This window comes from Podarcis tiliguerta (genome assembly GCF_965153285.1).
Source record: "Podarcis tiliguerta genome assembly, chromosome: 5".
In the NCBI taxonomy this organism is placed as follows: Eukaryota; Metazoa; Chordata; class Lepidosauria; order Squamata; family Lacertidae; genus Podarcis; species Podarcis tiliguerta.
Window position 1 is genome coordinate 23,033,315 of NC_139538.1, and position 12,535 is coordinate 23,045,849.

A 12,535-nucleotide genomic window follows, 5' to 3' on the forward strand; every position below is an offset into this window, starting at 1 on the left:
TTTAAGGGATTTCTACCCCAACTTTGAAGACAGCCCCCCCCCCCAATAAAGCAATGCCAAAAGAATTAACCTCGGGTTAAGTACTTAATTCGTTCCGGAGGTCCGTTCTTAACCTGAAACTGTTCTTAACCTGAAGCACTACCACTAATGGGGCCTCCCGCTGCCGCCACAAGATTTCTGTTCTCATCCTGAAGCTCTTAACCCGAGGTACTATTTCTGGGTTAGCGGAGTCTGTAACCTGAAGCATCTGTAACCTGAAGCATATGTAACCTGTGGCACCACTGTAAACTGTTTACTAAAAACCATCTGCCCAATTAATGAGCAGCAACAATACTCTCTTAGGAGTATTGGGTTAGAGTATTAGAGTTAGGGTTCTATACAACTAAGTAATACTTACCCCTACTGAAATAAATGGACTTAAGTTAATCATGACCACTAATTTCAATGAATCTACTCTGAGTATCACATAATTGGATATAACCCTGGGAGGGAACCACCTTCTAATCCTAATCCCTGACATATTATGGCCAGTCACAGATAAAATACTCCTGGCCCTTGCCAGGAAATTGCACAATCTCCCAAAGAAATGTAATACCTCGGTTTTCAAGCGTCTCGGAAGCCGAACGATTTGGAACCCGGACACCGAAAACCCAGAAGTGAATGCTCCCGCTTTCGAACATGCCTTGGAAGTCGAACGGCTTCCAAGGCGCTTTTCTCTATTGAAACTGCCGACTGCCCATTGTGCCTCGGTAGCTGAACATTTCGGAAGTCAAACCGTCTTCCGGAACAGATTATGTTCGACAACCAAGGTTCCATTGTACGTTGTTCTTATAGCACTGCATCCAATGTTGCATGAACAGAAAGCAGCTTGCACAACTGATCTTTCCTGTCCCCTCCTCTATCTTGCAGTTGCCTGAAAATCGCCCCTACCCTCCCCCCCCCCAAAAAAAACCTCCCTAGCGGCTTTGTGCTCCCTACCAAATATCCTGAACTATGTCATTCAGGCCTGCAGTGGGATGGGAGAACGACTGGAAAAAACAGTGGAAAAATGTTGCACCGATGGAGTACAAAGTCCATCCCTTGGTCCCACTGTAGTTCTGGATGACACAGTCCATGATGTTCGGTAGCCCCATCCCAACCCTCTGGAAAGGCTTTTGGGGATATACTGGGGACTATATGGGGAGACAAGGATGTGGGTGGTGCTGTGGGTTAAACCACAGGGCCTAGGACTTGCCAATCGGAAGGTCGGCGGTTCGAATCCCCGCGATGGGGTGAGCTCCCGTTGCTCGGTCCCAGCTCCTGCCAACCTAGCAGTTCGAAAGCATGTCAAAGTGCAAGTAGATAAATAAGTACCACTCCGGCAGGAAGGTAAACGGTGCTTCTGTGTGCTGCTCTGGTTCGCCAGAAGCAGCTTAGTCATGCTGGCCACATGACCCAAAAGCTGTCTGCGGACAAACGCCGGCTCCCTCGGCCTACAGAGCAAGATGAGCGTGCAACCCCAGAGTCGGTCACGACTGGACCTAATGGTCAGGGGTTCCTTTACCTTTACCTTTATATGGGGAGTCAGGGAACAGAACAATCCATCTGCCTGTACATTAGATCATCAGGAAGGTTTCCCTTTTTTCAGATCTGGGTACAGCAGACAAATGAGCAAACATGAGGAAAGCAAACTGTCTAGGATGAAGCTGAGATGTGTGGAGCTAAGGATAAGATGAAATCTGCAAGGGCTTGCAATGGAATTTTTGTAGAGGATGACCTGACTTATCCTGTAATTCCGCTATCATGCACCCAATTTGTAGGAGGACATTTTGGACAAGGATCAGGCTTATTAGCCATTTATACACCCAACAAAACCCACGAAGATATACTCGGGGAGGCTGTAATCTTTATTTGTGAAAGGCTTACGATGAGACTATGATGATAGGAAGCTTTTGATGATAGAAGGTTTAATGACACAGTTATTCACACAAAGCCAGGCCAAAGTTTGTTGGAATATGCTGATTTCTACTGGAACCGGATTAAAGTAGCAGGCAAGGAAGCTGATCCTTAAAGCTTTATGGAAAATGTATAACTCTTCCTTCTGAAAGCACATATGAGTCGCTCTAACACATAGGATTCCACTCCCCCCTCGTGTAATACCTGCTGGGTGGTGTTATAGCTTTATTGGCTGAAATAATAAATATTTAACAACCCATACGGAAGAAAAGGGCCATGGAAAGATGAGTCAAGTATAAAATTGCTTTAAAACCTAAATGTAAATTAACAAAAGGCCCCAAGGACCTGAATCAGACGTGGGTAAAGGTGGCACGTATTTCTTATATATATTACAAAGGCAACATTTGCAGACGTATAACTTAAGCGATTTACCATTATGCAATGTAGAACACAGCAATGGCAATTTATCTAAACGCTGCTTTCAGAAAACCCAATTGCACATTCACAATAAGTTAATAGCACAAATCGCATATGTGAGGAAAGGTACATTTCAGAGATCTGCTGTCCTGGGACCACTTATGTGAGGTTAATCCTGCACTTAATGATGTGTAGCTGGGAGATGACTTTCCAGAGCTTGATGTGGAATATTTCCCCTCCTGCAGTTCTATAACGCTCGGAGTTCACTAGCAGCAGGAGGACAATTTGGTAATTTTTTGATCCAGGAACAAGAAAGCACTATGTAGACAAGCATGAACTAGTCAGCGTCTCAGTCATGCCACAACACTGTTAGAGAGCATTAGTGAGCAGCGTCTGACTAGTTCAGATATAAGCAGAATTTGGTTTCATGTGCTGCAATAAAGCTTGGATTCTCCCTTCCCCAGTCTACCATTGGAGATCAGAAACAAACCACAGTTCCCTGTGAACCCCAACCCCAAGAAACTGTGGTCGGTTGGTTGGTTTTAATGAGCCTTCCCCCTCCATATGTTCTGGACTACAGCTGCATTAGCCCTGACCACTGCCTATGCCAGTGGTGGCCAAACTTGCCCCTCCAGCTGTTTTTGGACTACAACTCCCATAATCCCTAGCTAACACGACCAATGGTCAGGGATGATGGGAATTGTAGTCCCCAAAGAGATGGAGGGTCAAGTTTGGCCACCACTGGCCTATGCTGACCGAGGCAGCTGGGAGTTTTAATCCAAAAACATATGGGGGGCACCCAGTTGGGGAGAGCTGATTTAAACTCCAGTTAATGAAATAACACTACGAATAAACCATAGTTCCAGACCCTGGCTTGTTCTCTCTAACCATGGCATAAACCAACCACAGTTATCCAAGTTCACATGCAATGGGATACCACAAGAGAGGAGGAGAGAGGAATGTGAGCCCAAGATTTGCTGCCGCTCTTTCACACAGTGGGAAACTGTGGTTTCTAGTTACATGTGAACCAGGCCAAAAAGCCACAGTAGCCAGTGCACCTTATAGTCTAATAACTGAGGCTCGAAGACACTCAGCTGTACCTCATCACTCTTGTACCTACTGGATAACAATGATGGCTTTCTCTACAGGGTTGTTGTAAGGGTTATTTAGTTAAATAATATTAAACAAGAAGAGTAGACTTTTTACAGCAAAACCCAGGTACGGTTGCTTCAAAAATAGCATTATTTTTTTTCCAGAAAGTCTGCCTGAGTCACCTGGCTTTTGATATTCTGCAGCATCTCCCCTGGAAAACAATACACAAACTATGAAGCACCCAGATGCAATTAATTCAAATAACTTTTCCTTCTCCTGCAGCAGTTTTATTAAGAGAAAGAACTAGATTGTCTTCCAGATCTGAGCTTGTAGGCGTCACTTGCCTCCTCACTTTACGCAGCAAAGGCATATCTATTGTTATACTAAAAGGAGAAGCTATTTATAGCTGAGTTATCCAATGCTCTTAGCATGTTCTTCTATCTTCACAAAAGTGTTCACATTTAATAGAAAATCAAGTGCTGCAGTTCCTACGTAAATTATTTCCCTTATGAAAGCAAGGCTTCCCTTCCACACCTAACGCAAAATGGGTTTATTTTTAAGCCTAAGGGCCAAGCTCCAAAGGAGTGTGCAGAAACCAAGGTACTGCAGTTTTTCCTCTTCTTGGTCAAACAACCCTGAATAGGAATACTTTGTTGAATGTTCTCCTTGCCCGCTTCTATTTTGCAAAGCAATTGTGAGACCATGCCCAACCCTACCAGAGCTACGACTGATTCCCACAAGCATCTGTGATGTTACTTGATGTGATGTGCCCACTGCAGAGTAAAATGTCTCTAGGTTCTGCAGGGACATCACCTACCTGAGCTGCCTGATGAATCCCCCTGATCTGCTTGGGGCTTGAGCTGCTCCAGCACGACAAGATAAATCTTTGCATCATCAGCACACATTGCTCACCTCCACATCAAACGTTTAAAGCACTTGTACACCCCTTTAGGGACGCGGGTGGCGCTGTGGGTTAAACCAACTCTGGGGTTGCGGCGCTCATCTCGCTTTATTGGCCGAGGGAGCTGGCATACAGCTTCCAGGTCATGTGGCCAGCATGACTAAGCAGCTTCTGGCGAACCAGAGCAGTGCACGGAAACGCCGTTTACCTTCCCACCAGAGCAGTACCTATTTATCTACTTGCACTTTGATGTGCTTTCGAACTGCTAGGTTGGCAGGAGCAGGGACCGAGCAACGGGAGCTCACCCCATCGCGGGGATTCAAACCACCGACCTTCTGATCAGCAAGCCCTAGGCTCTGTGGTTTAACTCACAGCACCACCCGTGTCCCGGCTTTAAAATAGGATCGGGCAAATTCATGGAGGAGAGGAGCATAGCCTTGATGGCTGTGTTCTCCCTTCACTGTCGGAGGTGGTATCCATCTGAATGCCAGTTTCTAGAAACCACAGGATGAGAGGGTGCTGCTGTGCTCAAGACCTGCTTCCCACGGGCATCTGGTTGACCACCAGGATGCTAGACCAGATGAGCCCTCTGGTCTGATTCAGCAAGCTCTTCTTATGAACTCATAGGGACTCAGATCACTAGCTGTTTACAAGCCTGGCAGTGACACTTCTCCACAGGCTAAAAAGGAAATGATGACTTCTCTTCAGCGACATGTGCAAACATAACGCTGGAACCTATCGTGAAGCAATGAAACCACGTGAGCCGCTCTTCCAAGCTAGCATTGTACAAACTTTCCCTACCCAAATATTTCCTCCCTGCATGCCTTCCATAAGCACTTGGCACTCAACCTTGGCCTTCTGCATTTTCGCACTTCAGGCAACCCCTCCCTTTATTATATAATTAAATAATCTCCATTAACATCACTACTGGCATTGCATCAGACAGACGTTCCAACTGGTAATTAAATCCAACTTCTAGACGATAGGATACAGAGGAAAGCAAAATGTTATATTGTCAGCATGTGACAATAACGTAAGTGGACCTCATCTTTACATGACGTATCCCGAAGGATCATCTAGAAAGCAATTTGCTGAATTAAACAGTTCAGACAATCTTCCGTATGCACGCAGAATATTATTTTTTTCAGATTGCTACCGGCTGCACTACTGACGTTCCCAGTAGGTGTGAGTGGGAAGAGTCCGTCCTGTCCTTGCAGAACAAGTGGATATAAAAATTATGGGATGCATTGATTATGCAAACATTAACTTGTCAAGTCAGTGCAGCTCAAGGCCAAGGTAAACAAAAAAAGGAATAACTCTCCCCCTTTCTGTCCTATGTTATCATGCCCTTACAATATTATTTTCCTCCTCGCCAAGATTTATTGAATGAAGATAACAATGGGTTCTACCAAGTTCTCCCTCTGTATAAAGTCAAACCTGGAATTTTTTAATTGTCTTAACTGCTTCCATCTATTGCTTGAGTGACTGTGCATTAAGTGTTTAAAAACAAAACCAAATGTCATTTGATTCTTTTCTTTTTTTCTCTCTCTCCTTAAGAAAAATAAAAGACAACCCCTTGAAAAGTACCTAGTTTTAAGCAATTTCTAATCTAGGGTAGTGCAATTACACCACATTGTGTGATATCCAAAGTTTGCGGCATCCTGCTGAACTTTCTTCCAATGGAGATTCAGCAGGAAACATTGCTTTTCCACTTTTAATAGTGGAATAGTTGCGGTTTGACGTAGTTAGGAGTGAATTTGAAGCTGACTGTCTGCACCTTTGGTCGCATGTCGCTGTTATGAGAGAGTGCAGGGTTTTCTTTTCAACACTAATGGCAGGTTGTGCCCAAATTGAGAGAGGTTCTGTGGTTGCTGTCATGCTCCATACACATCCTTGGGTTCCTCCAGTTATGAACATGTTGACACACCGGGCAATAGATATAGGACACGATATAGATTTTCATCTTTGAGGAAAACTTTGAAAGAGTGATCTGAAATTTACAACATGTTATTCCTTGAAGGAGAACTACCTGAAAATGGTATCTAACTCCACTGAGACTTGCTAAGATTGGTAAGTCTGAATCAGGCAAGTGTTGGAGATGTAATGAGACTGAAGGTATGTTCATTCATATGTGGTGGACCTGCAGAAGGCTAAGAGAGTATTGGGAAATAATTTATAATGAGCTGAAAAAAGTGTTTTAAAATACTTTAAAAAAAAAAAGAGTCCTTTTTGTTGGGGATTAACACAGTTGGAAATTTCTAGGTGTCAAAAAAGGCTATTTATGTATGCCACTACTGCAGCCCGTGTTTCATTAGCCAAAAATGGAAAACGAACGAGGCCCCAACCAAAGAAGAATGGCAACTTAAACTGATGGAAAATGTGCAGCTTGCAGACCTAAGATATAGAATAAGAGAACATGAAATACATACGTTTAAGGAAGATTGGAAAATATTTATTGATTATATGGAGGGAAATTGTGTATATCGGAAAACATGGGCGGCATTAAGATAAATTCAACAGTGTAAATAAGTTTTGGTGGGTGTTATAATAGAATACTGAATAAAATATGCAGGGATTTATGTTGTGCAAAATGAACCATGGAAAAAGAGGAAGGGAAGTCATTGATATTTTAAGTGAATATTATAAAATGTAAAACAGAAATTTAATAAAAATTATAACAAAAAGAGAGAGTTATGAACATGTATGTATGAAATTGACGCATAATAGTCCAGAATTCTAATCTTGTGGGAGTATAGATTAGAAGAGGAACTACATATCTGCAAGGACTATGGATAACATGGTTATTGCGATGAATTTTTTTTTCCTGCAGCTAATTATTGCTGTCATTAGCAGTACTTTGCCTCAGTACCATCCTCTCCATCTGGCATAATTCTCCTCTAAACCGAGCTCATAAACTGGGAGGCTCACAACATTCAAAGGTAAGTGGCAGAAAACAAATGTTTCCCAAACTATGCTCACCCACCCAATCCCCTCCACATATGAAAAGGCTGAGGATCCATTATGGATCTTTCACAAAAGGCGGATCTTTTGCAGGAGAAGAAAAGGCCTTTTTCTGGTACACTGTTCCGGAATACTAGCTGAAGAATGACAGCACCGTGTGCCAGCATGCCAAAAATCCCCACCTCCCTCAGAAAAGGAAGAAAGAAAAAGAAACAGCAACTAAATTGGTAAGTGCAAGAAAGTCCTAGCTCTAGATAAGGAGGAAGACAGAAGGAATGCAACAAATTATGCCGAACACAATCCGTATTGAACACTGTAAAATAAGAACAACTCCCATGACAATCAGTGTTAGTATCTAAATATCAGCAATGAATGAGGAACACCAGGACCTCTCTGAGGAGCTCAGGCTTACATCTGGTTCTGTTCTTCCATATTTAGCAGAACATGAAACAACTGTAATTTTCTAAAGGAAAATTAAAGGTAAAGGTAAAGGTACCCCTGCCCATACGGGCCAGTCTTGACAGATTCTAGGGTTGTGCGCCCATCTCACTCAAGAGGCCGGGGGCCAGCGCTGTCCGAAGACGCTTCCGGGTCACGTGGCCAGCGTGACATCGCTGCTCTGGCGAGCCAGAGCCGCACACGGAAACACTGTTTACCTTCCCGCTAGTAAGCGGTCCCTATTTATCTACTTGCACCCGGGGGTGCTTTCGAACTGGTAGGTTGGCAGGCGCTGGGACCGAACAGCGGGAGCGCACCCCGCCGCAGGGATTCGAACCGCCGACCTTTCGATCGGCAAGCCCTAGGCACTGAGGCTTTAACCCACAGCGCCACCCGCGTCCCAACAAAGGAAAATTAAGCACAGGTTAATCAGTGAAATCACAAAGGCCTTTCCCCTGAAATCACATGGGGATTAGCCAGGGAGTGGTGAGTCTGTGGTTCTCCAGATGTTGGTGGGACTGCAGCTGTCATCATCTCTACCCATTGGGCATGCTGACTGAGGTTGATTGGCACTGGGACTCCAACCACATCTGGAGGGATGCAAGTTCCACACCCATTTCTCTAGGCAAATGTGTTGATGAGTTGGGAGTTGCATTTACAAGAGACAAAAACCTGTTGACCATCACTGCCAGCAGAAGTGCATACAGACTTAGGCTCAGCAATGTGCTACACTCCCATCAAAACTCTTTTGAGGTCAACTCAGCACAGGATTAACAAGGGCACTTAGGCAACATTTTTAATAATATTTTATTTATCTTTCAGGAAAACGACAGGGACACCGTCCAAATGTTGATATTACTTTGTCAAATCTATGGCAGATCTAAGGCATGTGACTTATTACTTTGTTATTCTCAGTGAGCTAAGCAAACAAAACTTAAGACTCTATTTAACTTCTGGCACATGGAAGTCTGAAATTCTAGAAACAAAGTGTCTTTATACGCAGTACAGAAAATGTGTTGCAGTAAGATAAAAGAGCACACTTGTTTTTTAAAAGTAGTGCAGTCTACAGATAGGTTGCTTTAATTAACCTGACGCTAAATTAATGAATGGTTATATTCTAAAACCTGAAACGACTCTTTTTTGAGGCAAGCGATATATATACACTGTCAGTCAAAATATTTTAAAAAATACAAGAAACAAAAAGAAATGAAAATATTAAGAAATTTGCCTAGATAAATAGATTGTGGCAAATGTCTATAACATAGACAGTAAATGTCTTCAGAGACTACAACATAACCCACAAACCGTAATCCACAAATTACAAACCATGGTTTGGGGACAATTTGCATGTTCTCAAAGGGCTCCGTGATATTTTACCCAAGAGGGTCAGGTTACTATGGAGAACTGCTGTTTGTGTACTGATATAGTGGCAGATTCCATTGTTCACGGTAGATGATGAACATACGACTACAAATGCCATTGAGAAAGTACAAAGCTATCAGTTCTCAGGCTGCTTTGAGACCACATTGAGTCCAGCCTTCTTGCAAAATGTAAACTGGTCCTTAGTTTTTAAAAAAATCAAAAAAGGTCTTGAATTTGTCGATTACCAATTTATCTCTAGCATAACCAAGTAGGTTCTGAATGAATAATGTATCTTACAGTGAGTGTCCAAAATTTGACGAATATTGGATTTATGTGCAAATATTAAGACTCGCCCCCAGATGAATTATGCTGTGCCTGGAGAGAAACTATTGTCTCACTTTTGGGACATGAAAAGCAAATGCTGACAATCAGCATCTAGGTGCCTGCCAGCATCTACCAGCATGTTTCTGAAATGTCAGACATTTGCAAAATTTGTCTGGGATTGCCTGCATTCATGTGTGAACAACAACATTCATCCATTTTTGAGCACTCACTGTAACATCTACACATATATGAACGAGAAGCAAGCAATTGATATGCTGATGAGCAAACCATGTTTATACATACACACACAGAGGAACATAAAAGAAATGGTGTGATACTCCCCCCTGAAAAGTAATGGCCTCATTCAGATGTAATGAGAGGGCGCTACAGGGAGCCTCAGCCATGTGCAGTCTCCCGTCTCCTCCTCTTCCTCCAGAACAGCTTCTAGGAGGCATTCGAATTCACTTCCATTTTGTCTTAACTGCAGCTTGCTGTGTTGCCCAAACCCACACAAACTTGTGGATAATCTTTAACTGCGGTTTCTTGAAGCATGAAAACGTCAAGCCATCGTTTACGAAGCTGGTTTGTTTCAACTAACCATAGTTAAACCTGATTGAGGGTTCAAGTGACACATTGGGTTCATCGAAAATGGAAGGAGAAGCCCCAGATTTCTCCATGGCTGCACCGGAGTAGGGGACAAATACAACCCCTGTGATTATGAAATAGTCTGTCATGTGCCAGGAGAGGACATGCAGCCAGGCACTGTGGCATTATTGACTCTGGATGGTTATAAACTTCGTGGCCACAATATTAGACATGTGCATGTGAGTGTGGCAGTAGAATCACACAAATGAGGTGGGCATGATTTTTAAATACTTGAGACCTCAATGGACTGATTTCTCTGTCCACGTGACTGTTGCTGATATAGCATGGATTTTTATTTATTAAGCCTTATTAAAAAGCAGAGACATCACCTTACCAACAAAGGTCCGTATAGTTAAAGCCATGGTTTTCCCAGTAGTGATGTATGGAAGTGAGAGCTGGACCATAAAGAAGGCTGATCGAGGAAGAATTGATGCTTTCAGATTATGGTGCTGAAGGAGACTCTTGAGAGTCCCATGGACTGCAAGAAGATCAAACCTACCCATTCTTAAGGAAATCAACCCTGAGTGCTCACTGGAAGGACAGATCCTGAAGCTGAGGCTCCAATACTTTGGCCACCTCATGAGAAGAGAAGACTCCCTGGAAAAGACCGTGATGTTGGGAAAGATTGACGGCACAAGAAGAAGGGGACGACAGAGGATGAGATGGTTGGACAGCGTTCTCGAAGCTACAAACATGAGTCTGACCAAACTGCGGGAGGCAGTGGAAGACAGATGTGCCTGGCGTGCTTTGGTCCATGGGGTCACGAAGAATCGGACACGACTAAACGACTAAACAACAACAACATTTATTAAGGAGGGAGGAGTACAGAAGTCCAAGATTTGGACCACTGAACATTAAACCATGGTTGTTGCTACTTCCAAACACAACCGAAGAGTGAACAGGATATTTGCTTGGTTTCTGCTCTTCCACAGGACATGAAGGAGAAATATCATTCCAGGTTGCTAGCGGAACGAAGTCCCAATGTCCTTAATGGCAATAAAAGAACAGACAGATTCCAGTTCATTGCGGCTCTCACAAAGAAACCGCCCGAGTTTGCCAAATTATTTAATTGTTACAAAAATAAGGTTTCTAACTCAGTGGGTAAAGGTGAGAATATGCAAGTCATCTCCTGCATCTCAGTTTCAGGGCAGAACTGATTAAAGGAAATGAGGAATCATTCGAGTTAGACTGCACCAGCTGAACCAATTGTATGCAAATGATGTGACACAGTTTTAAGGGACAACGTCCAGCAGCACAAATCACCAAAGATATTTTGCAGAGCAAAACCTGACTCCCATGTAATAATGATCTTTGGAAAACATAGCTTTTAATTTAATGTAAATACCACAAGCTTTTGATTTTGACACACAAGAAAAAAGTACATGTAAGATAAGCTCTGGAGAACAAATACTTATGGTGGCAACAACTTTTAACCTAAAATGTATTTTTATTCCATTTTTTCACCTTCTATTTCTCCTCAGGAGAATGATGGTGGTGGAGAAATGAACTAGCTATTCTAGTCGTCAGGAGGCGTTAAGGCCTGTCTACCTAATCACAGGGGTTATTTGCTACATTTTCCTGCTACCTCTCCATTAAATTTCACAACAGAAGCTTTTACATCTGAGCATATAAAAAACAGAAATCCAGAGGTATATTTACACAGGCAGCCGATGTAATGGCGGCTAATGCCATATACCAGAGAAGAAAGCAATGCAGCTTTTCTTTGTAAGTCTCCTTTTAGCCACAGTCTGCTCTGTGCAATAATGCATCCCTTCTGAGCAGCTCATATTTCAATCCATATAAACTGAGTTTCAATCCATAAATCAAGTCTGCTCCCAGAAACCCAAAATAGTAGCCACAGTAAGGCTGTTATTAGTTAATGCTGCTTCACAAACTGTCCACGTACTGAAAAGCAAAACAACACAGGTCCTAGTAATTTGGACAGTCCTGCAATATTTCCACACCCCTAATGGGGCTTTCCCATCCCCTCCCAGTCCAATTATTCAGGCCATAACCAGAAGTAAACAATCAGTTCCAGAAATAAGGGGATGCCATTGCTTTTGAGTTTCTCAGGCCACCAGATCACATTCCTGTGCATAGGCTATGAGCTGCTTCTCCCATGCCCATCCACAAACATCATCAATAACAAAACTGTCCAAAGCCAATTTGCAAAAAAATCAAAAGGCGCTCCGTCATTGAGGGAGAAATCTTATACACAAGAAGCCGCCTTAGAGCAAGCCAGTGCAAATTAAGCCAGCATAAAGTTACACTCAACATCCACCAAGCTCAGCTGGGAGGGAAGAGATAGGCTGGCATTTTTTGATTCTGTGTCCGGCTGAGCTGAAGGTGCAGGAGTTAAGCCAATGTAGCTCAGCTGCGCCGGGAGATCCACTGGATCCTAAGCCACTCATCCCAACAGGGATCCTTGCTGTAGGAATGCTACCTAAGGCTGCAGTCGTA

At 43.2% G+C, this 12,535-nt stretch overlaps 1 protein-coding gene and 1 long non-coding RNA gene across 32 annotated transcripts in view; one reads left to right on the forward strand and one right to left on the reverse strand.

The window, feature by feature from the left end:
* MBNL1 (muscleblind like splicing regulator 1) overlaps positions 1-12,535 on the reverse strand; it is a 178,483-nt gene that overhangs the window by 156,031 nt on the left and 9,917 nt on the right. The gene's annotated exons all lie outside the window — the stretch shown is intronic.
* On the forward strand, positions 974-8,967 carry LOC310678747. Its single transcript, XR_014511929.1, has 2 exons — positions 974-7,786; positions 8,164-8,967. It is a non-coding gene; the product is annotated as an uncharacterized lncRNA (long non-coding RNA).